Source organism: Chelonia mydas, chromosome 7 (assembly GCF_015237465.2).
Source record: "Chelonia mydas isolate rCheMyd1 chromosome 7, rCheMyd1.pri.v2, whole genome shotgun sequence".
Classification (NCBI taxonomy): domain Eukaryota; kingdom Metazoa; phylum Chordata; order Testudines; family Cheloniidae; genus Chelonia; species Chelonia mydas.
The window spans coordinates 6,818,051-6,842,946 of NC_057853.1; the positions used below are offsets into that span (position 1 = coordinate 6,818,051).

A 24,896-nucleotide genomic window follows, 5' to 3' on the forward strand; every position below is an offset into this window, starting at 1 on the left:
AGTTATCAAATCCCCCCTCATTCTTCTCTTCTGCAGACTAAACAATCCCAGCTCCCTCAGCCTCTCCTCATAAGTCATGTGCTCTAGACCCCTAATCATTTTTGTTGCCCTTCGCTGGACTCTTTCCAATTTATCCACATCTTCAGCTTTTCTTGCCAGAGAAAAGAGTCCATTGTGTTCTTGGAAATCAGAACCACCAAAAAGGGCTACTGCAGAGTAAGAAAGGCACCAGGGCCAAATGGAGCCCAGGAAGACTAGGCTATGTCCACACAGCAAATACAAGGTTGACTGTGGTACAGTTAAGTATACCAAACACTAGCTTTAATCTAGCTAACACAGAGAACAATTAATAGTGAAGACATGGCAGCGCAGCCTTCACCGTGCCCCGGCAGATTTGTACTCTGGCATCCAGCCTACACTGAAGTCTGTGTCCCCACACGTTCACTATTATTGTTACCCTTGTTAGCTAGGTTAAAGCGATCAGGAGTATGCCTACCTTCAATCACACCTTCATTCGTGGTGTAGATGTACTCCGAGAATCCATCCCTAAAGCAGCAAGGTCAGAACAAGCCAGTAGCAGGGAACATATGCGAAAGCCCCAACTGTGCTATTCAGTGGTAGAGTCAAACCTTATTTTTCGTTTACTTGGATTTTCACCTCTCCTCCCCCCTTCTCTACCTTTTACATTCCAAGGAACCCAAAACGCCAAGCAAAACTCAACGAAAAGTTTAAACATCAGTGCCTCCCAAGCCACCCGGGGCACACTGAAAATTCACCAACGTATCCCCCAGATCGAGTAAGATGCAGGTTCCACGACAAAGGTTTCAGCCAGTGCTAAGAGACATCAGGTTTTTATTACTAGGAATTGCTTGTTTACTGTTCTGCTATTAGTCTAGATTAAATACAAGCAAACGTGATGGTAAGAACCTTTTCATGGCTTTTTTTTTTTTTTTTTAAATGAGGTAAACCTGTACAATGTAGATGCATCCCTTGGGCTCTTGGCAAGTTACCAGCAGGGTCTTCAAAGGTGACACAGTTTGAGTGTTCCCTGCACTAAGGTTTGCCTGACAGCAGCCACTCTAGAGAAGGCTCAGTACAGCTCCAGCAGTAGTCCTCTGGTTTTGACAACCTTCAGCAGGTAGTTTTGTTTTTTAATCTTTATTATTGTAATTCTGGATATCCTTGTTAGCCATGGAAGCGTCCAAATCCCTTCTTGAATCCTGCTCAATGTCACCATGTGGCAATGAGTTCCACAGACTAATATGTGAAAAAGCATTCCTTGTTATTTTCAAATTTACTCCCTCTCACTGAAAAACATTAAGGCTGCACAGTTGCACCAAAAAAAAATCAAAGAACGCAAGAATTATGGTTCAGCAGCAACATTAAAGAAGCTGCACTGGGCGCACACAGCATTTTCCACTAATGTTCTTTAATCTGGCTAAATTGGTACCTTAATAGATTACACAGAAAGAGAGAGAGAGAATGCTCAGCCAATAAATTTCACATACGATGTTTAACAGCTGAGCTAACAAAGCAGCAGAAACTAGCTTTCACATTTCCAGCTTCTTCGGGTGACCTGAAGAAGAGCTCTGTGTAGCTGAAAAGTGTCTTGCCCACCCACAGAAGTTGGTCAAAAAAAAAAAAAAAAAAAAACACCTCACCCACTTTGTCTCTCTAATATCCTGGGACTGACATGGCTACAACAATGCACACCACAATAATAAAGCTGGACAGTACATTCATTAGACTGCATATAATATTTCAATATTTCGGAGAATATCTGCCTTTTTCAGCCAGGTATAAGAGTTTTGTAATTTGTGCACCGAACGAATAATCTTGGCCAAATTCTGAACAAGATACACAAGCTAGACTCAGAGTTTTCACAAGCATGCCTACCCCTGTTTCCCAAGCAATGGGAAGATGTCCTCTGCATCAACTTGTTAAAGACATCTTGTAACCCACTCCTTTAATGTTAATTCCTCTGGAAAAACTCATGCTACATACACACACATTTCATGGATTGCTCCCAAGAATGCACAGCGCATAGCCATGCCTCAGCAGGAGACAGCAGATTTGTTATGTTTCTCAACATATTTCTTGAGTGGCTCTTACAAACTTTTCAGAAGCGAAGTCTGGAATGACTGGGCTTACTGGAATCTCAGTACACAAACGCTGCTTGTATTCTACATTTATTCATCAATAGAAGTGTCAGGTCACTCTTCAGTTTCTTGCTATTTACACTGAAAGAAGGTGTTCTGCTTGGGAGAGAAAGAGCTAACCAAACCTGTAACCAGTATTACCATTAACCCTCCTCTCCCCCCTCCCCCCCCCCAATAATTTAGCAATGCAACTTTTCTTCAATCCATTCTGCAAATTAAACTTTAAGTGCAAGTGGAAATTGAAGTAATGAGTTCCAGCTTTTTATTTATTTAAGACCTCGAAGACTGCAAAAGGCTCGAAGGATAACACTGGGGGTATTTTAGTTTTATAAATAAAGCCACAAACACTAGTCAAAGAAACAAAACATCTAACCTCCCTCTTCAAAGACAAGAAAATTCTGCATTATCAGTGAATTGCCTATTGCTCTTCCCCCCTGAGCCTAGATTTTGAAACACACATGGGACCCAACATTAGAAGACCTCTGCAAAGTCTCAGCACCGAAGGATGTTAACAATAACCCCCCGGCAGGTTATGTGGTTGAAATTGTGTTAGTAATAAATACATGCAATGAGAGAGCTGCATGCTATATTCTTCACTCACATCAGGTTCACATTCATCTTGTCACAACTGAAATATTAGCATCTGATCACATAAGAATTTCCCCACACTTTGGCCAGAAATACAAGATATTCCTGCTGGGGGCTTTGAATGTTCTCTCTCCACACCCACACAAATCTGGTGTATCACAGTGCTGGTTGCATACACTTGGTCATTAAATAATTTAAGCCAGATCTCCATGAAGGATCAATGCTTCAGTTAGGGTCTGTATTAACTATAGAGTTAGGCTGGGCTTTCCATCCACACACCAACCCTCTCTCATGCTAGTTTAGTGCTGCTTTCAACCCAGGCTAGTTGGCCCACAGGGTTCTGCTTTCACTGGGGCTGGTAACCTATCTACTGTAAGGCTCTGTGGGACTAGAACCTGGGTCTGTGAAGCCTGGGACAGCAGATGTTCCCAAATTGCCCCCGGGAAGGCCATATAGAGCCACTTCCAAAGAGCGCTGTGGAAATTAGATGCTACAGGAAGTACAACCAAAGGGACCAAAGCAACAGCACCCTGTGTCCTGCTGTGACTCTGGTCTGCACCTTGCTTTCTCACCTCCAGTCTCTTACCCCAGCTTGACTCTGGCCCTGACTCTGGCTTCCTGATTCCAGCCCGATACGACCTCTGATCTCCGGTCTCTGGCCCTAGCCCGATTCTTGCTTATTGATCCCGGCTCTAGCCATTACTCCGATTCCTGCTCGCTGACCACCAACTCATGGCCACCCTTCACTTGTAGACACCAGCTTGGCCATGACCCCGCTAGGCCAGACTGCCCCTTTGCAGTGAGGAGACAGACTTCAGTGATGGATAATTCTCCAATGCCTTCCCACAGATCTCACATGCCCAGAAGCAGACAAATTCTCCCACAGTTCACTGGGAAAGAAGCAGAGAGGCTCAGCTTACCACAGCACTGAGAATCATGGGATGAACCAAGGAGTCTTAATGAGACACACAGGGAGCATGGCACCAGTGAAGACGCTGTGACTCAGGTAGGGCTTTTCAGTGTGGATGCTCACAGCAGGGCTAGGCTAACTCTGCAGGGACAACAGATCCTGACAGGCCAAACGGCTCCATATTTAAGTCACTTGAAAGCAGACCTTGAGAATAAAGATTGAAAGCTAAGAAAGCCCTTGAGCCCTAAATCTAACAACGCCCTTTACCACATGCTTTCCTAGATCAGGGCCAAGCAGGTTCACAAAGCAACCCGATGTGGCTCATGACTGACACCTGATGAGTACGTGCATGGGAGTGACCTAGCTGAAAGACTTGTCTGCAGGAGCCTTTTTCAGCAGCTCAAGCACCAGCAGCGGGAGAACTAGCCTGGCCAGGGCACAGATGCTTTTTCTGCCACATTGTCTGCACCTCCATGTTAAGGAACCACGTTTCAGCCCAGGTACAGACCCACGCTGAAGTGCAGCTTCTTAAGCGGACGATAACACTGGTTTGGGCTGGACCCGTCACAAAAGGAATACAGTTTTTGAACTCTGATATTTTGGCTGTGCAGACTGGTTCTGATCTTTGCTGACACTGCACACAGCAAGTCTATTGTCTGGATTAACAACAACTCCTTCCCTAAACACTGCTACAGTCAGTCACATGACAGACAGCTCTTCCACACCGTTTAGGAGACGTATTAGAAGGAAATAGTGTTGCATGGTAAACCAATGCAGTTTATAGCACGAAGCGATGCTGGATTTCAGCACTGCAGCAACTTGCTCGGCTCTGCAACAAAATGGTTCAAAATCAGCATTTTAATAATCAGAACTTTCACCTTAGCCTCCTTCTAAATATAGACCGTGCCTTCCCTCTTGGGAAAGAGAAAGAATGCTGCAGAGAAGAGCAGTTTCAAGCAGAAGCTGTCAGTGAAGCAGAAAGTTTGGAAACCACCCGAGATATCAGCTGTGCCACTTTTTCCACCAGATTGTTTATCTAGCAAATAGAGAACGTGCTTTTCAATAAACTGTTAAATGCTTCGCTTTTCTGCCCATTCTATCTGCTGTTATCTTAACCCGGAAACTCTTAACACATTCTGTTCATCTGTTGTAGAGGCCATCCATCACTGAATTATGTTACGCTCCAACCAACAACTTCTCTGCTGCCTCCCAGAAGAGGAGGAATAGATTCTTCAATTTTTCAGGGGCATAACAGAGAAAATTTTCTAAGCTATGAAGGCAGGAAGAGAGTTTATTCAGAAGGGTGGTAGAGGGAAGCCTGAAAGAAGCGGCATAAGAAAAGGCTCCAAAAAACAGCAGCAAGGTGGGACCTTGCAGACCTTGGACACTGATTAGAAGAGGTCCCTCAGCTGGAAGATGGAGTAGAGGGCGGACCTATATTCCCCAACCATCCACTGGGGATGTGGCACAGACAGGGCCATGGATTTGAAATCCCGCAAGACTGATACCCCAGAAGGGGGAGAACATAGTGACCCGGCCAGAGGGTCAAGCCAGGAGGAGAGAGCACCCCGAGTCTCAGGGAGAGAAAGGCTGCAGAGCATGTGAACGAGCAACAGAAGGGGGCTTTGGACATGGAAGAAGCTAATTCCCAGAGCAGCCAGAAGGAGGAGTGCTAGCAGTGAGTGTATCCTGTGACACAGGAAGATAAAAAAAAAAGTTCCATCCATTCTACAGACAACTTCATTAGAAAGCTGGAAGGGGAAGAAATGTTTGCAAACTAAAAAAAGAATAAAAATTCACTCACAAAGAAAAAGATTAGCTTCTAATCATCTAAATTTTAGCTATTGCAAACAGTTTTTCAGGTATAAGGTAGTTAAGAATATAGTCAACAACTTTAGGGTAAACTGTGCAAACCCATTAAATATTATTTCACCATGCAGGCTCCAGGGTGCCATAAGTTAGCCAATGTTCAACTGGTGGAACGGTCTATTCCAGTCAAAAGCAGACTTCAGCCAGTAAATACATTGCTTTGCCCTAGCCGAGAGGCTAGACCGGTTTTTAGGAAGTGTGTGTTTCACCAATTACGAAACTAATGAAAATGTCATGTCAGGTCACTGGGCGTGAAAACAATTATTTCACTTCCCAATGTTAAATGAGAGATGGTACCACAACTTCATCAGTATGCAAATTACAAAGGACGGCTTTGAACTAACCCAGCTATCTTAAATACTGGCAGGTACCCAAAATTAATGTACTTCTCTCTCAGAGGCAAGGCAGATGAATATCACCTTGTAAAAATCCAATCCACCAACAGGAAAAAAAGTACTGCAAGCCAGGATACATGGCAAAGAACAGGTTTCAGAGTAGCAGCCGTGTTAGTCTGTATTCGCAAAAAGAAAAGGAGGACTTGTGGCACCTTAGAGACTAACAAATTTATTTGAGCATAAGCTTTCGTGAGCTACAGCTCACTTCATCGGATGCATTCAGTGAGTAAGTACTGTATCCAACTCTCCTGGAGCAAATAGAGTTCTCCAATAGCACAGCATCATAACTTTAGAAAGGGTCGAACGTTCCTGCTTCAGTGCTTAAGCTAACCTCTAACTGCTAGAGGCCAAGATGGGCAATTCATTGGGGCAGGTCACCCCACATTTCCCTACTGCAGGGCTCTTGAATCTGATGGTCCCCTGAGGCTTCCAGAGCTAGCTACACTCAGGGATAGAATACTGGACTAGATAGACCGTGGGTCTGAGGCTGTAGGGCAATGACTAGGAGCATCCGGAGTGGGCTGCCGAGTACTAGAAGTGGCACCAAGTAAATTCATCCTAGGAGGAACACAGTGATTTTAATATAATACGTTGTAGCTAGAAGCTTTTTCCAGTCATTCACCTTCTCAGAGAATGCTGCCACTCAGCTATCTGACAACAGGGGAATCTGCATTCTCCCTATTTCCCAGGAGTAGAGAGGTCTATGGAGGTATCCAACTTGCACTTGGTTCCTCACATGGCTGTCTGACGGGTTCTGACTTGGGACTAGCCACATGGACTCCTTTAACCTCCTTCGTGACTTGAAAGGCCATATACAGATTTTACAAGGTACCGTCCATCCCATTTCTAGAGTGCACAGTTACAAAACCATTATGTCTGGACTACCATCCGTACTAGACCATGTCACATGCAGCCAAGGAAGAACTGAAAACAAAACCAAAATGAACCCAACACCTGCAATCCTGATATATGTCTTATTACATTCTGAGCAGTCCAGCACGCTGACCCAACTTTTATGGCTTTCAGGACCTACATAGTAGTTACCTTCACTTGGACAAATACCTCCCTGTAAAGGAAAGCAGAGAAGCATTTGGCCGCCAAGGAGCGTATGAATATAGTCCAGAATATATACGCTGAGCTCTAACATTTCCTTATTGATGCAAATCAGTCAGCTCTCTCATTTCCTGGAGCCATATGATGTGATAAACATCTTGGTGATACCAGGAATACAAATATAAAATATACAGACACACACACTCACGTTTTGTGTTCCTTATGTCACCTGACATCATTAGGTCTGTAATTCACCACTTTGCCTGCCCGGTTTGACATGTTTTTGTAAACTGATGCTATTCCTGAATGCTCAATCATCTGATGGCCAAACCAAAATGGTGGCTCAGTCATACCAATTCCTTTATTCTCACAGAGTGTTTATTTGCATGCCAGCTCTGCTTTCCTTCTCTGAAGGCATCCTGCCACTAAGTGATACCCAGGTGGAAATGAAACGATCTCCAACCCAGCAGTGGGTATCTTGCTAGGGAACTCCTTCTGGGCACATCTGTAACCCCTTGACAACACTATCAAAAGTTGGAGAGTTTAAATTTTTGTTTTGTTTTTAAAGAGAGAGAGACACACACACACACACACACACACACACCTCTATTGATAAGCCGGCTAGATAGCAGATTAGACCTACGTGGTTGCTTTGCAGTAGTTAATACACCCACCACACCACATTATTACAGTAGTTAAAAACATAAATAAATTAAGTGTGTTCCTCCTTGCCGTAACAAAGCCCAGAAGTCTGCAGACTGGGAACAGTGTTGAAGGGAGTGTTATCGGTTTTTGCATAGTTGCAGCGAGCTCTATTTATATAAACACACACATTGTTTCCGTTGCAACCATGTATATAGGAATCATCTCCTTTATCTCTTTCTGTCCTTGAGAGACAGCTTGCCAGCTTGTGCTACTTCAAATTGTGACATGGTTTCCCTACTTGAGGCAAGAGTGGACAAGGCTGAACTTCAAAAGATGCCCCTAAAACTAGAATTTTTAAATCTAACTAAGCCTGGATTCGGGATGCCTGCATCCCAATATGACTACAGTGGAGGAAAAAGGCAAAATATCAAACTCCCCTTCATTTGGACACTGCTAAGAGGACTCGGAGGGGGCATATTCTCCATTTAAGCTCCATGAAGTAAAGGAAGTTGTGTGCAAGGAAAGGAGATAGAATATACACTACCAACTCAAACTGAATCACAGCCAGAAGCCTGAAGATGCTGGCTTTTCTCCAATCACCTTCCTTGGGCCATTTATCCCTAAGCAACCCAGGGGTCAGATTTGCTAAAAACAGCCAGCATCCAGCAGCTCCCTCCCATGGAGAGCGATGGGAGTGGGCTGCTTTTCAAATTTAGCCCCATCTGTGGACACTGCACACTTTTGAAAATCTGGCCAGGAGACTTTGAGAAGAAAGAAACTCTCTTTTGGTACTTGGTTTACATTTTGGTTTGGTTTTTCACAGCTATTTCTTTACTTACGTGTGTGAGGAGTTTTATATATAATTGTATTAAGCCTTGTATTTAAAACTCACGCTCTCACGTTTTTAATTACATTTCTGTATTCAATTTCCTGGACAATTCAGACTACGTTTATTTAAAATCAGTATCGTGGGCTATATACTCCCTCTGCTGAGTAAGGCTCAAAACATATTCATTTCCTCATGATGGATGAAGTTAATTAGATTGTATTCCCTTTGAAGTGCATGTGGTATCTGGGTGGTTTACACCTCTTTGGGAGTTGTGCCTTCCGCACTACCTTTCAAGGGAGTAACAGCGCTCCGATGGCAGGCGAAACTCCCACTGATCAAGCCCTCGGCAAAGGAACGCATGTGCAGGAGCCATTAGGGGTGGGGGGCTTTCCTACCACCACACATTCAGCAATGCAAAATGCACAGGCTAAACTGGTTTCATTGCCGGATCCTGGATGCACTGAAAACCGATCTGAGCTTTTCCTGAAGACACTGGGGAGAAAACCGAGTAACTTAAAACATTTTGGCTCTGGTTGCATTAATGCAGCAGCATTTTTTGCCGCAGCATCCACTGCATGCCAGGTGCTTTCCAAGCTCTTCGGAGAACAGTGCCTGCTCCCTGGAGTCCACAGTCTAAGAGACAGAGGTCGGGGAGGGAGACAATAGACAGTTTCCATACAAATCAGTAAGGCAGAAGCGGGTCTTTAAAGGGGACTTAAATGTGGACAGTTTAGGGGCCTTGCAGAGGAGTTCAGGGTGATCATACCATGCATTGGGGCTGCAATGACGGAGGCACAGACAACGGTATGAAAAACTGGCGAACGGGTAGAGGAGGTTGGAAGGGCTGGCTGAGTAGACAGCACGGGAAGACAAACAAAACAGCATGACATAGGTAGGAAGGCGCAGAATTATGTAAGATCTTTGAAAGTGGTGACAGGAGCATTAAAGTTTGTTATATTACTGGAGGAGAAGCCAAACGGAGGAGGTGCATGATCTAACCAATGGGCATGGAAGAGGAATTTAGCATCAGCACTGTGTATGGCCTCAAGAGGAGCGTTGTGCGTGTGTGGGGCTAGAGAGGAGGATGTTGCATCTGGCCTTTTGAGCAACTAGTTTAAATGCTTGAAGCAACAGGTGCAATGCCCGTTCCATTTTCATTTTGGACCCACTTTCCTTCTGAATGTGGGGCCACGGTTCTCAGCGATGGGTGGCTTCTCAGAGGCCTGATTTTGAAGAATGGAGGGCACTAAGTGTCTGCTGAAGCCAAACAGGAGCTGTTGAATATCAGGGTGTTTCAACTGAACCTAGTCAATGGGAGCTGCTGGGAGCTCAAACATTTCAAAAGCCAAGCCACTTCCCGGGATGCCTAAATATGGGCTTAGGAACTTCACTTTAATCACCCATTTTTGAAAGTCCTGGCCTTATATCATGATTTTACTGTAACTCACAGTTCAGACTCGCCTCCAAGATGGCTCTGAAAACAGCTATGTAATGTATGCAAGGCATACGTCTTCACTAGATGGCTTTCAGAATGGATTGGGGTATTTATCAGTAAGTGTTCTTTACCAGCAGGTCAAAACACCCTTTCCTTAGTGTCCAGGGAAGAATAAGTTACAAGGACTAACCGAAGAACCACGTTTACACTAAGTAGGAGAGGCAGATAAAGTGGAGGAAAATACAGGTTACGAGACTTCACAGTTACAGCTTAGCTGCACAGAAAGATCCTATGAGAATAGTGCCCAGCTATATCTGACGAGTCACCACTTTTATGTCTTAGAAATTCCTAAATATCACTCTTAGAGAGACAAGGTAGGTGAGGCGATATCTTTTACTGGACCAGCTTCTGTCGGTGATGGAGACCGAGCTCTTCTTCAGGGCTCTTCACTATTGCCGGGGATGGGGGGTGCTGGGGAGCACATCTGGCCAAGATTTTGAAGAGAGTGACTGGCAGTTCTGGGGGCCCAACTTGACACCTTAAAAAGGTCTGGTTTTCAGTTCAGCACTCTCTGAACATCAGGCCCCTTTTAAAAAAGTTTCTCACATCAAACAGTCAAAAACTAAGATCCTGGAAATCACTCGTCACTTCTGAACACTTTGGCTGTATACGCTTTCTATCAGCTCTTCTGTGGCCTCTCGTTAGTTCGTCTTGGAGAGTCAGCAGCATTAATTTTTTTTGTTACTGCTACATTCTGTCAATAGCAAAACTACTGAAGTCATTATGGAACCATCATGGCAATACTCACTGGGGCAGGGTGCTGTAACTCCTATCGACAAGCGTTAATACCCTAACACTGCAGCTTACTCGGCAATTTGCTAGTTAGTTGTATTAGCAAGAAAAACTTTGCTGGGCCACTGGTTTGCCTGCCTTGAGTCACTGATACGCAGGTTTAACCTAGTTGGAGAAGCATAATGGTCAGCGCTGGAACACGTTTAAAACAGTTCTTTTAAACAAGTGAAATCAAATAAAGAACAGGAGTACTTGTGGCACCTTAGAGACTAACCAATTTATTTGAGCATAAGCTTTCATGAGCTACAGCTCACTTCGAAAGCTTATGCTCAAATAAGTTGGTTAGTCTCTAAGGTGCCACAAGTACTCCTTTTCTTTTTGCGAATACAGACTAACACGGCTGTTACTCTGAAACCTGAAATCAAATAGTAATCATATTCACTATAATGTTTGCTACCTGCAAATGGATTTTTACATTTGCTAGATTTAATGTTCCAAGGCTATTTTTAAAAAGAAACAGACAATTTTACATTCACCGTAAGTAGATTTATTTAAAATGGTACAAGAACGTCATGTCAGAGCACAAATCAACCAACTGCTTTCTGTGGTAAATGCACGAGTCCTGAAATTCAATCTCCACTACAAGGCTTGACCAACAAGCCCAGACTTTTGCCCACTTGATTTCCATTTGTTCTGAAATGCAAAAACGGGCGTACACATACACACCACCCACCCCATGGAAACTTTGAAAATTAAAACCCACCCGATTATCCTGCCATAATGTAACAGACACAAGAAACAGCCCTTGGCCATATTTTGCTAATGCTTCATGACCTCAATGTTTTGACTCAACAGTTGTGTTTTCTGCCAGTTCAGTTGCAACTCAGCCCTTCGTCTCAGAGGGAAAGATTATGCTATAAAAGGAGCATTTTGTTTAATCAAAACATCATCTAATGAAAAACGGTGCTGGTGGTTGAAATCAGTTTCCTTTAGGAGGAGCTGGCTGTAATCTCTTTGGGACTTGTGGTTTTAGCTATTCTTATTGTTCATTGCAGTTTCTGTTTTTCCTCCAAGCAGCGTAACCCAGCAACCCAGAAGAAGCTGTGATTAACTTCTTTGCAGATACAGGATGTCATAGCAATGCAAGCCGGCTCTTCCCTGAAGAGAATCATAAATCTCAGTTGCTCAGTCTTTATTACACAGCCATCTCACAGCTCCAGAAGGGGTCTAAGTGAAAGTCACATACACCGAAATTCGCTTTCCTTCCCCACCCTAAAGAACAGTTTGGTTGTAAGCTTGGAACTCTCAGACAGGAGACGAGAGTTAGAAGCGACAAGAAATGGCACACTTCTCAGAGCCTAGCCAATTATCCCTTTTCCTTGACACTCACAGAAGTATCTTAATTGAACACACACCTTATTAGCTGGCTTTTCCTAATGAACTGATACAGCACCTACAAAAGTGTCAATTGTCTGAAAACACAGAAGCCTATTACTTCAGAAGGGAGGAAATCTCTGTACATGTCTAGATTTCAAATAAAATGATACATTCGCTTAAAAATAAAATCCATGAAATAAAGTCAATGCCAATACTGACAGAAACTCTACTAAAAATAAAGTTATTTTTCCAGTATCTTATAAGCACTCTAAAAAACCCAAGGGCTGTAAAAAGAGGTGAACACCCAGCTTCTCAGCCAGGCAACCTCTCAGAAACAAACCCAAGGCACTTGAGGGCATGTGGATGTGATATAAGCACAGCACACCATCCTTTCTGCATACTAAGTTCCTGGCAGTCAGCAGGGTATTGAAATTTACAAGAAGCCTCCCTCCCAGAAGAACGGCAAGACACGCTTGCTGGCACCTGTGACCCAAAGCAGAGCTGGTAGATCTAATTTTACACCTCCCAGCCTTGACAGGATCCCTTTAGCATAACAACAGGTTTCAGAGTAGCAGCCGTGTTAGTCTATATTCACAAAAAGAACAGGAGTACTTGTGGCACCTTAGAGACTAACACATTTATTTGAGCATAAGCTTTCGTGAGCTACAGCTCACTTCAGCGAATACAGACTAACACGGCTGCTACTCTGAAACCTGTCATTATGCAAGGCATTGAATTTAGCCGTATGGAGTGGAGACTGAATGCATCTGATGAAGTGAGCTGTAGCTCACGAAAGTTTATGCTCAAATAAATTTGTTAGTCTCTAAGGTGCCACAAGTCCTCCTGTTCTTTTAGCATAACAGTTACACATTGTAAGAAACTGGGCTCTGTTCAGTTCAGATACACATGGCAATTCATGCCTGTGTATCCTGAAAAATTATAACCAGTTACTGTACCAATGAGACAATGGACCAGATCCTCAGTTGGTGTAAACCAATGTGACTCTAGTGCATGCCATTTGAGAACCCGGTACCAGATGTGGCTGGGCTACATCATTCTGAACCAAGCACCTTTGGGCAAGATCATGAAGAACCATCCCCAGGTTTGGGAAGTAGAGCTTGTTTTAAGACATGAATCAGAATTTTTAAGAGCTCCTGGATTCTTCAGCTGGCCGGTAAGCAGGAGGTTAATTGAGATACAGCAGCAGGGATCTGTAATCACCACCTGACAGTTTGTAATCATCTCCTGCTCTTTTTAGCTAATTTTTGCCAAGCTGGCCAAGGTTTGCACAAACTTATTGTTCTGGGACAATGTCAGCTTTCCTTTGAACAGATGTTTAATAAATGAATAATAACCACAGCCTGGAGGTGCAGGTGCTTATTTTAATCCCTAGTAGATTTTTTAAATTACTGGTTTTGTTATCTCATGCATTTATTAAAATCCCTACTGCAGAGCTTCCATTAACATGAGGTCCTCAGGTCTCAGATGAACTCTGCGTGCTAGTCAGGAATGATGCTGCCAGAGCAGGGCACTATTTGACAAGGCGTCTGAAACAGCCCCCTTCTAAGTCTTCCGGCAACCTGTCTCCTGCAATGCTGGACTCAGGGCTTCTCAACTGCTCCATGGCAGGAAGCAGCATGATTTACAAGGCAATAGCACTCAGTGGCCCCTCTCAGCTTTGGCCCCAACGTGCTGGGCGCTGCACAATCACGAAAGAAGAGCCAGCCCCTGCCTTGAAAAGCTAACCCTCCGAAGACAAGCAGACAAAGGGAGGGGTAAAGGTTAAGACACGCAAGCAGCGTGATAATAGGCGTGGCCCGTTATTCAAGGGCTGGGGGGGGCAGGGAAAGAGACCGTTTTATTTATTTGATTATTATTCCCCGTTATATTTAAAGGAAACATTTGTCTCTTTGTTTGGATTGGATTGTTTTACTTCCATCCACATGCCTGCTTCAGACACAGGGCTGCCAGCCGAACTCTCCCATCCAAACCCCACCCACCCAAAAGCCTTCCCTTCCCGGGGCCCTGTTCTGAGCATCAGTAGTTGCTGAGAGTTCCCCTGATGGCGGCAAAGGCGAAAGAACTGCCCCCGATGAAACCAACAGGAGCCGCTGGGTGCTCAGTACTTTGGGTTGGGAGGGGGAGATGAGACAGACTCCAGCCATTTTCTCTAGCTGGCTCAACATTTATTTAACTATGGGCTCTATGAGGGGAGGTTTTTTAAATGTAGCTTAAGGCTTTTAGGAGCAAAAGTCCCACTGAAAGTCTGGCGCTTTTGAAAGTCTCCTCACACGTTTTAAAAAGATTGTTTGCAAGCAGCGGAGGGGGGCGCGGGGAGGGACAGGTTTAAACAAACAACCCCCCATCCCACACACACAGTTCCTGAATTTTAGGTAAGGAATCTTAATATTATACACAAGGGAACTCCTAGAAGGCATCCGATGAAGTGAGCCGTAGCTCACGAAAGCTTATTCTCGAATAAATTGGTTAGTCTCTAAGGTGCCACAAGTACTCCTTTTCTTTTTCCTAGATTTATGTTTCCCTCTTATTCTCTTAGCCACCCTGACAGTGGAAGATGTCCTGTTTAAAGGGGTGAGGCGGCGGGCGAGAAGGAAAGCCCATCAACAGAGCACACGACTATAAAAAGGCACAATTGGTATTTCCAAAACCAACAGCAGCAGCGCAGAAGAAAAAACAAAACCGTGCAGCTCTGAAGAGTCCAATGGCAGATGGGAAACGGACATCTTTTTTCATCCACACTATTCTGTTTGAGAAATAATCCTTTAGGAACCAGTTATCAGCACTTAATGACTAGTTTTGTGACTTACAGGCCCCACAGTGAAACAGAGGGTGGCTGAGGTTAACACGCTGCTGTAATAATCAAATTAAAGGGGATTATAATCATTATAAACTAATCAGAGCAGTATTATATATTTTTAATTAGCAGCTGCTGCATGGTTCCAGCATTAGAACCCCGCAGCTGTTTGCTAGTTAATGCAGCTAACAGCACACCGAATAAAACACAGGACATGCGCTTTTAGATTGGAAGTATATTAGGGAAATAAAAATTTGCTTTAAAAATACTATACGCTGTAAAAGCCTTATTATAGGCTACTCAAGTGCTGGAATGCACAAAGAAAATTTTAGCCCATAAACTCTTGTATTAAACCTCACACTTAATGGCAACATACAAAAAAGGGTATAATTTACAGTATTTTGTATATATTATTCCTTCAAACCATATGAAAGTCATCTGTAAATCCTCAAGTGTTTGATATAAACATGTATTGTTTGTTTATTCATTGTAAGTCTACAAAAGGGGCGTATTTCTGCAGAGCCTTAAAAGGTAATTCACTGCATAAATCAAGTCTAAATAAAATCTGTCATCTGGATTTTCTTATAACACACTTTAATCCAAGATTCCCAAGTACAGAAACAGATCTTTGTGGTTTTTGCAACCACCTCTGTTCAAACAGTTGTGTTTAAATTATTCTTCAGTTGCAGTTTAAGTGAGAACCTTTCCACACGGTCACAGAGACAGGAAGGGACACCAGCCCCATCAGAGACTGTTTTGTTTAAAAATAAAAAAAGTAAACCAAAACCATCAGCCAGCTCAACTGGTGAAAGCTGGTCCTGTCGAAAAGTTTTCGATTATAAATAGGCCGATCAGTCTGGAACGTGGTGGCTTGCCAAAAAGCTACTCTGTAACATCCATATTTGGCAGAAATCTCTAAAAACCCAGAGAACAAGGCAGTCGGTCTTGTCCTCAAATACCTTCTACAAGTTTCAAATGTTAGAGCCGTTTCCTTAAACCCAACAAGACAGGAGATCTGAGACATAATATCACGGTTTGGTCTCATAATGAATTGTTGTGGCAACGATGCACCTGAGCACAGAATTGCCTCCCATCCTTATCTCCTCCACCTTGCTCCTCCCACAATAAAGGGTCCCAAGTGGCACCTGATGATTGGGAACATCAAAAAAAAAAAAAAAAAAAAAAAAAAGAGTGCTTGGTTCTCCTCTCTGGAGTTCCTGGAGAACAGACGCATGGCAACTCTTTCCTTGGCATCTTTCCATCTGAGGAAGAATCTTGTCCACTTCTTCATACATACACACCTACTCCTAAAACCTAGAGATCCCCTGCTTAACCCGTAGTTTGAAGTCAACAAGACTGTCGCAAGCTGACATTTACAGGAATCAATATTACAGCTGTTTGCAGAGCCCACTCTAAAATGCTCCCTAGTCTCCACATCCGTTTATCTCAAATTTTAGACCCTTGGTACAAAAAAACCAAAACAGAATCTGAGCTCATCTACTTCCACTACTCATTAAGCCAACAGAGCAGGGCATCTTAAATTATTTCACACTTTCGAACCACTTATAAATTGTGCATGAGGGTCATTAACATTTTAATGGGAGGTACCTTAGTCAGTAAAACATTGCAAGTTCCCCCCAAGTGGTTTGCCCTCCAACACCTCATTGGATTCCAGACGACAACCCCACATCTCGCTGTCACCCACAGCACTTTCACCTGCAAATGGGTTCCTGTCAATAGTCATCACTTTCGGTGTTTTATTTATCTCATGCTGAAAATTAAGGGCTTTTAAGAGCAAGTTCAGCAGCAAGGAAAAGAAACAGCGACAAGTGGAGTAGAACTAAGAATACACAATATTTCCCTACACAAAGGGTCCAGGAGCTGATGTATTAATCATCATTACAATACAAAGCATGCTAGCTGTAGGAGATGGGATTCAAGATACCACCTTCCCTCAGACCCTGTGCACATGGTGCCTCCCAGAAACAGCATTCCCTGGAATGCAGACAACTTCCCTGAAGTTCTTGAGAATGCATGAGGAGGCAACGGAGAGGAAGGACTGCCTTGGGGTTATGGCACAGGACTTGGAGAGTGGAGTTCTTCATATTCCCCACTTTGCCACAGGCTTCCTGCGTGACCTTGAGAGAGTCACTTATTCCACATTATTAAGGCTAAGATTTATGTCATGCCTATTTTTAGTAAGAGTCACGGACAGGTCATGGGCAATAGTGAAAAATTCACAGAAGCCCGTGACCTGTCCCTGACTTACTAAAAACATTCATAACAAGACAGGGAGCCTGGGCAGCGATGGGCAGGCTGGGAGCTCCAGGGTCCCAGCTGCCGTGGGCAGAGGGGGGAGCTGCAGGGGTCCCCACTACTGCTCCAGGGGTCCCCCCTGCCACTCACAGGGAGCTGCAGGGGTCCCTCCTGCTGCCACACCTGCCTGGAGTAGCGGGGGATACCCCACAGCTCCCTGCCTCCGAAGGCGACAGGGGACCCTGCAGCTCCCAGCTGGCACTGGCTGAAGTCACAGAGGTCTTTGGAAGTCACGGATCCCTTACTCATTATCCCCCATCTGTAAAATGGGGCAAGATCTTTGAGGGCTTCCGAGATTCAGTTCATTAATATTTAGAAGCTTGGGATCTTGCTACAGAAGTGCAGAAGAGAAAGATTTCCTTAGATGCGTCCATTCCCCGGTAAAGTCATTTCCTTGGAAACACACATAGCATCTGTTTAACCTGGGGCAATGTTATCTGTTAAAAGAGGACCATTTCTAATAGCATCTTTGAGCATCAGACATCCCCAAACCACGTCATCTCCCTCTCCTCTCCCATCTCCTGGTGAGTCTGTATTATCTTTTCTTTTCTGGAATCCCATTTGACTTTGAGACATAACACTTCAGTATGGACCAGGACTGATTCAGCTACTTCAGAGTAAACCAGACTTTTTAAACGGTGGTTAGCTGAATAACACTCAATTCAGTCTGACAGGTTTGTGTGTTACATGAATTGTGGGGCCCAGTCACCAGCAGGGAAATGTTCTCAAAAAACTTTCCCAACGTTACTATCTCTGGTGCAGCTCCACTGGGTGCTTGCTGGCAAGGATGGGAGCTCTAGCAGACACAGGGAGCCTAGTGACAGCCACCATTTTAAAATGCCACATAACCTAGCTTTGCTCAGAGCAGGGCTAAGATTAAATCACGAAGGCAGGCCTAAATGCGAGCCAGAGCAGCCAAAATTCTAACATGAGACACCACAATCTAAGTCATAAGGAGAGAGACATTTATTATGACACTGAGATCATAAGAGATGCACAGTATAATAAACGATTTCTGCTGACCTGTGGCACTGAGCTTTAACGGAGGCATACAGATAATGAATTAAATTCATTACTTGTAGTGTGGAATAATTACAAAGCCCTGGCACTTTGGCTTCATCTCATCACGCCCTTCCCTCACCCTCCATAAGCTGGGGTTTTCACCTGGGAGACAATTATAGCACTATTAGAGATGTTCAAGGCAAGATGAGAGATAAGCCTGCGGGCCGGAACAATGCAAAGCCCCTCCACTCTGACAGAGTGGTCTAAACATGACCCAGTAGCCTCCCTCCAGAGCTATCAGCTATGCTTTTTCAAACAAACTGCACATTTTCACAGCATTGCGTAGGGTTTGAAGCTGTGTGACTCCCATTAAAGCTAATCAGAACTAAATTGCCAAAATGGGACTTAGTCTGTCTAAATCCCCAAGCCTCTCTTGAAAAATACAGTTAAGTGCTTCAGCTGCTTGCTTGTCAAAAATCTGACCTCTGCGATTCCAGGCCAAAGACGAAGATTTGACTGGCAGGAACATGGCGGGGAGTAGATCCCACTAGCGACTGCAGAAAGCCCAGCATCAGAGAAGCCTTACACTGTCTGCCTGAACACTAGATATTACCATGGTTGCGTCATTTTCAGCAGTCATTAACGGACCAGTAGCCAAGATCACATGGTTACTGGACTTTTCAGTCCTGATCTACCAGTTATCATTTGGAAAGCACTGATCAAAGGATCGATCCTGTTATTGTTTCCTGGGATGCATCTACTGGTAGACTGTGTAGTTCAGGGGTTCTCAAACTTCTGTACTGGTGACCCCTTTCACACAGCAAGCCTCTGAGTGCGACCCCCTCTTATCAATTAAAAAGACTTTTTAATGTCTTTAACACCATTATAAATGCTGGAGGCAAAGCGGGGTTTGGGGTGGAGGCTGACAGCTCATGACCCCCCCAGGTAAATAACCTCACCACCCCCTGAGGGGTCCCGACCCCCAGTTTGAGAATCCCTGGTGTAGTTGTAACTGTGTTGGTCCCAGAATATCAGAGAGACAAGATAGGCAAGGCAATACTGGTCCAATAAAATATATTACCTCTCCCACCTTGTCTCTCTACTGCTAGACTGTCACATTACTTCTAACTATGGCAGTCCACAGCTGAAGTGCACCCGCCATGACAGTAGGCTTTGAAGCTACTTGAAAAGTTGGCATGAGCTATTTGTTTACAAAGAGCTAAAAATTCAGGTTAGTTTTAAAACAGCAGTCAACACCCGGCGACCAGAGGATCACATTCTTCTGTGTCTTTCCTCCCTTTGGAATTCTCTTCTCTTTTCTCAGAAGCTTCCCTCAGATGGACTAACAGAGGCAAAGTGCAATCTATTTGCAGATCAAGGGTTTGAAGAATTAAAAGACTACGCGTGCCACGAATGAAGGGTGATCGCTTCACACGGTTGTACTCATTTATTTCATGTGAGAGTTTACACTTCAGCTGGAACGAACTATTCCCATTTGCCATCAGCTGGGCATGTTAGTTTCCACTGTATTTCATGCAATCTTAAAGAAGGTGACTGCAGGATGCTACAGTATCCTTGAGAAAAAGAGGTGTATGTATTTGCCTTTTTATTATGCACATTTCTCTTTGCACACCTACTTACCCCCTCGAACACACACATACACAAGAGGAAAATATAAGGTTTCAGTTTTGCAAAGCTCTAGCCTAAACCAACATCCTGTAAAACTATATGATTGAAAACACAGGAACACTTCACTTCCAGACCACAAAGGCTGCAATAAGCATGGATTTGAAGTAGCTGGTCCAAAAAATATTCAGTTAAAAGTCATAAAATTGACAGCAAGATTGGCTCATCTCCATCTATACTTAGAAATTTTGACCTTTTATGTTGTGCAGTCAAACCACAAAACTAGTCCAATACCCGCACAAGTTACAGAAGCGCCAAAGAAATATATATTAGACATTGTAAACCAATAAAGCGAGTTATTGGCACTGCACATAGGTAGTAGATATTAAGCCTTTGCAACAATTTTCCAGTTGTACAGCGTGAAATACAGGATCAGGCCTCAAGTTCTTAGCCCTCCTAAGACCATTTCCAACCCTGTTTACTGAAACAGTAAAAGTTTTATTTCTTCATTTTATTCATCATTTAGTTCTACAGATGCCAATAAAATTCATTTTGAAATTTAGAAAAAAAAATCTCATCTCATCATAATTGGTTAAAATATTTCATTTATCCTTCAACATTACATGTGGGGGGAAAACCCTGCTGTATTAGTACCATTACTTGCACACTTTTCCTTAACAAATTTGAATCTTTCTGAATTAACTTGGGTTTGCCCGGGGTTGATTAATTAACTGGGTTGATTTAAAGTCATCTTTTGTTTGCTTTTATCCTGTTTTAGAATTCTATCATGGCCACTTTCAATATGAAGAATAACTAAACAGGGTGTGACAAGTCACTCTAGCTTCTGGCTTCTCTTGCATCAATGACTTCATTGCTTAGGAGCACGCTACATCCTGAATAAGTATTCTGTGTTTGTACAGCGCCTAGCACAGTGGGGTCCATGCCTAGGGCTTCTAGGTGCTCTGGTAATGCACATAAATAATACATAAATTGCAAGTGTAAATTTTAGGTAGACTGACACTGGCGACCCAGTGGCCGATTTAGAGAATAAAAGCTCAGCACCCCTGCTTGAAAAATCTGACTCTGAACTGCAGGTCCTGAGGTCTTTTGAAAATTCCAGCTTAAATTACTTGAACAGTTTCTATTAGTCACTTGGTTGTTTTCATTTATGTGAGTTATATAGAATTCACATCTTTCTCACACCCACCCAGACACAGAGCAAACTTCTCTCATATTTAGGATCTAGACATTTTATGGCTTACTTCTACCTGTCCTAAGCATTTAGGGGACAGCCTTAGACTAGTAAGACACAGGACGGTAACAGCAAAGCCTTCCTTTCACCAAGTGCAAAAAGCTTTGTGGCTCATAAAGTGAACTTTAAAGATGTTGTATTTCATAAGGTTACAACTGGTGCATTGCCATTACTTGATATAGTTAATGGAAGTTTTATAGTTCACTTACATACTGTACTTAGAACTACCATGTTCCGGACTAAAAAAAAAAAAAAAAAAAAAACCAAAAACAAAACAAAACAAAAAAACGTACAGTGCAGAGTAAAAACCCATTATAAATTTTATATGCATCTTTTAATTCAGGAGAGTAGCTCAGGCTGACCTAAATAAAGGTTGTTAGTTAATTCTGAAGGCAATACTTAGACACTCACTACTTCCATCCACTTAAAACACTTCCCTTGTGGAGTCAGATGAAAGATCTAGGTTATCCAATAGGTCACATTTTCAAATTTTGGACGCCATATTGAACTCACATGCCGCCATCTTGGTCAACACCAGGGACTGAAATGGGAAGCTCCAGAGCCAAGTTATAGACACTCATGCTTTCGAGCCGAAGAACAAGGTGCAGGTATCAGACATACCAATCAGCTTAACCCAGTGAAGTGTGGGACCAGTCCAGCGGTCTACCTAAAAGCACTGCTGCTGTAGGGTGAGTCTGCCTCAAGCACCCTCCAGCACACAACAGGTACACTCAGCCTCAGTTTCCCTTTCAGTTTGCCTGCGAAAGGAATGTCGTCTCTCAGTGTCTGATACAACACCCGCCTCTGGGTGTTATGGATTCGCATACACCAGTGCGGTGCTGCCCCAAAAACCTTGTAGTAGAACAATTCTCCAATTTCCACAGGAAAACAGAGATACAACAGGTTTCCATCTCCCTCTGCAGGGACATCACCTACAAAATCACCCACCCCAGAGTCAATAGCAGCTCTTGGTTCCCAGCTCTTTTTGCCATGATTCAGGTCCCCACTCTCCAGTCTGCGTGCCCGGCCTACCCACTGCCCTTCATTCAGCTGTTTGCCCAGTAGGTTCCCCCCTCCAGCAGCGCTCTGCTCCTCAAGGCCTCTCTGCCTAAGAGTCTTGCCACTGCTCAGGGGATCCATTCCCCTGCAACAACCCTCTTGCTTCGGGGCTCATATTCCCAATCAAGCTGGATCTTCCTCTTTTTTCCTAGAGGCCAAAGCCCGAGCCTCCTGCTCATCACAGAGCCCCCGCTCTGGTCAATCTCACCAACAATCCTGCTCCAGCTTCCATCTGAACGCAGCTCTCTCTGCTGGGTCTCCTGAAGCTCTCCCATGCAACGCTGCTGCCTCTTCCTTGCTGCTCCCTGAATCTCGGGAAGCTCTCCTGCACCCTGCATCTGACTCCTCTCAGGCTCTGACCCTCCCTGCCTCCTTCCCTCTAAGGCCCAGGTGCCCACGCATGCGCAACTGGGGTTTAACTGATGACTCACAAGTGTACCGGCCTCTTCCCTCTTAGAAGGCCAGCGTCACTCTGTGACAATTGCCAATACAATTAACCAGAATTAGAGGTTTTGCGTGCTTGCGGCCGGATCCTCAGCTAGCGTAGCACCGCAGACTTGGATGAAGCTTTGCTTTTACACCAGCTGTGGATCTAGCCCCATCTCTTTGCAGCTGCTAAGATGTAATGGTAATAGACCAATGGAGATGAGGTAGCAACACACAACACTGTAATGATCCCCTACGAAAAGGCTCAGAAAAGTTCTGATAAGGGGTGGAAAATGGGCCAAAGGTAAATCAAAACATGGGATCTTTGAAGGAGGCACAACGTGGGGGCTGGAATCCTAATGGCTCCATGAACATTTCTCCCAAAGGAAATTAGTGTTTGGTGTTAACCAAGATTTTCGTTTCGCTACAATTTTCATTCTACTTAAAATTTTATGAGAGTTTTCCTTAAACTTAAATGCTACCGGCTTTGGCTCATACATGCCTGGGACCACCACTCTGAACCCTGCCTTATAATCAAACGCACATCCCCCACACGTCATCAGTGGAGACTATTCCAGTCACTTAGGCACCAATTGCAATCTGCCTAGAAGTAGGCTCCAGATAGGCCTGCGGAGTACATATTCCGTCTACTGGGACTTGAAGTGATAGTAGCAAGCAATCTAAAGGTATCTCTAACTTAAAGGCTGATCCAAAGCCCACTGAAATGAATGGGAAGATGTTGATTCATTTCATTGGGTTTCGGGGCAGGCCTGTGGGGACAGATTTTCTAGATAGCTCCAGGCCGGGTTCTCAACACCCCCAACTGGAGCTGGAGTTTCCAAAGTGCACTTTGTGACACTAGTGACCAGCTTTTCAAGGGAGACCAGCACCCAATATCCTGAGATCTTCAGAAACATCCAGTCACTTGTTCTGGTGCCTAAATGGGAGCTGAACTCTTCCGAAAGTCTGTCCTCCACTATAGGCACAGAGCTCCTTTGAAAATTCTGGTTTTAATACGGAGGCCAGTATGCTCAGCCTTTCTATGGAGCACAGGGAACCAGGGCTGGCTCCAGGCACCAGCTTTCCAAGCAGGTGCTTGGGGCGGCATTGAGAATGGGGCAGCAGCCCGTGTCGGCAAGTCGGCAGCAGCTCCGCCGCTCTTCCGGTCGTGGCAGCAATTCGGCGGCGGCTGCTTGGGGCGGCAAAATTGGTAGAGCCGCCCCTGCAGGGAACGATGGCTGCAGATACAAAAAGCAGATACCACCTTGTGGAGGACTCAGCAAGACAAAAAATCTTCGTGCTGTCACATCAAATGTCGACTGCAAGCACAGCTCTAACTGCTTCTTCCCATTATCGTCAACTGTGCTGCTTAGGAACCTATTCCAGCGTCAGCTACGGCTTGCTGCTTGCACATTTTACAGGCACTTCTCCTACAATTCAGTGCTTTCGCCTGGCCTAAAAAAATTAAAACAAATGCACTGTGCTGGGTTCCCTTCGTATCAGGAAAGAGGAATTTGTACCTCAAGTAGAACATTAACTTCAGTGCTTTGCTCGGGAGCAGAGTACTGTAATTTCGTCTAGAATGCAATTAAGGAGGGGGAAAAATGAGAAGTGCTTTCAGAGTAAACACTGCATTACAGCAAGACAGTCTCCATCTTCAATCACAAGAGTGAAAACGAAGGGCAACAAAAACAATCCATTCCTGATCATATGCTGCTGGACATCGTATTAGCAGCGAGAGGCACAAACAAGGTCCACGGAGAAAGAAAAAGCAATTATTGGTTGGTTATACAAAAGGGGAAGTTGGTTTCATAATAGGTAACTGCAGGGTATTCAGCATGCACTAGCTGTATTAGCCAGACACACAGAGAGCAAGACAGCAAAAATAAAAAATATTTTATGTCGGGTATCATTGAGCTTCACAGCATTCAGAAGAGGATTAAGCATTTATATGGATAACCAGAATATCCAGAGGCATAATCGCATATTAAAAAACAAAACCCTCATGCTTCAGGGCATAAGCCAGCCTTCAACAAGTGGAGGGATCAGGAGGAAAATTTTCCTTAGAATAGGTTCTCTCATACCAACCTTATTCAGGATTCCTTTACACCTTCCTATTAGCCAGGGACTGTGACAGGTTACTGAACTAGATAGACTGCTGATCCGATAAGACAATTCCTACATCATGGAAAGCAATATTATTATTCTGGTGTGATTTAGATTCCAGGATTACTCATTAACATTAAGGAGAGTTTAAACACCATTCAATTTAAAAATAAAAATTAAAAAAAACATTTAAAAACAGCACAGTAGTAGCTGCAAAAAGGAAATTCTGATGTGCTGTTTTG

General features: G+C 44.0%; 1 protein-coding gene across 50 annotated transcripts in view; it reads right to left on the reverse strand.

Annotated features, from left to right (window-relative positions):
- Positions 1 to 24,896, reverse strand: part of MAGI1 (membrane associated guanylate kinase, WW and PDZ domain containing 1) — a 477,139-nt gene that overhangs the window by 429,351 nt on the left and 22,892 nt on the right. The window lies entirely within an intron of this gene.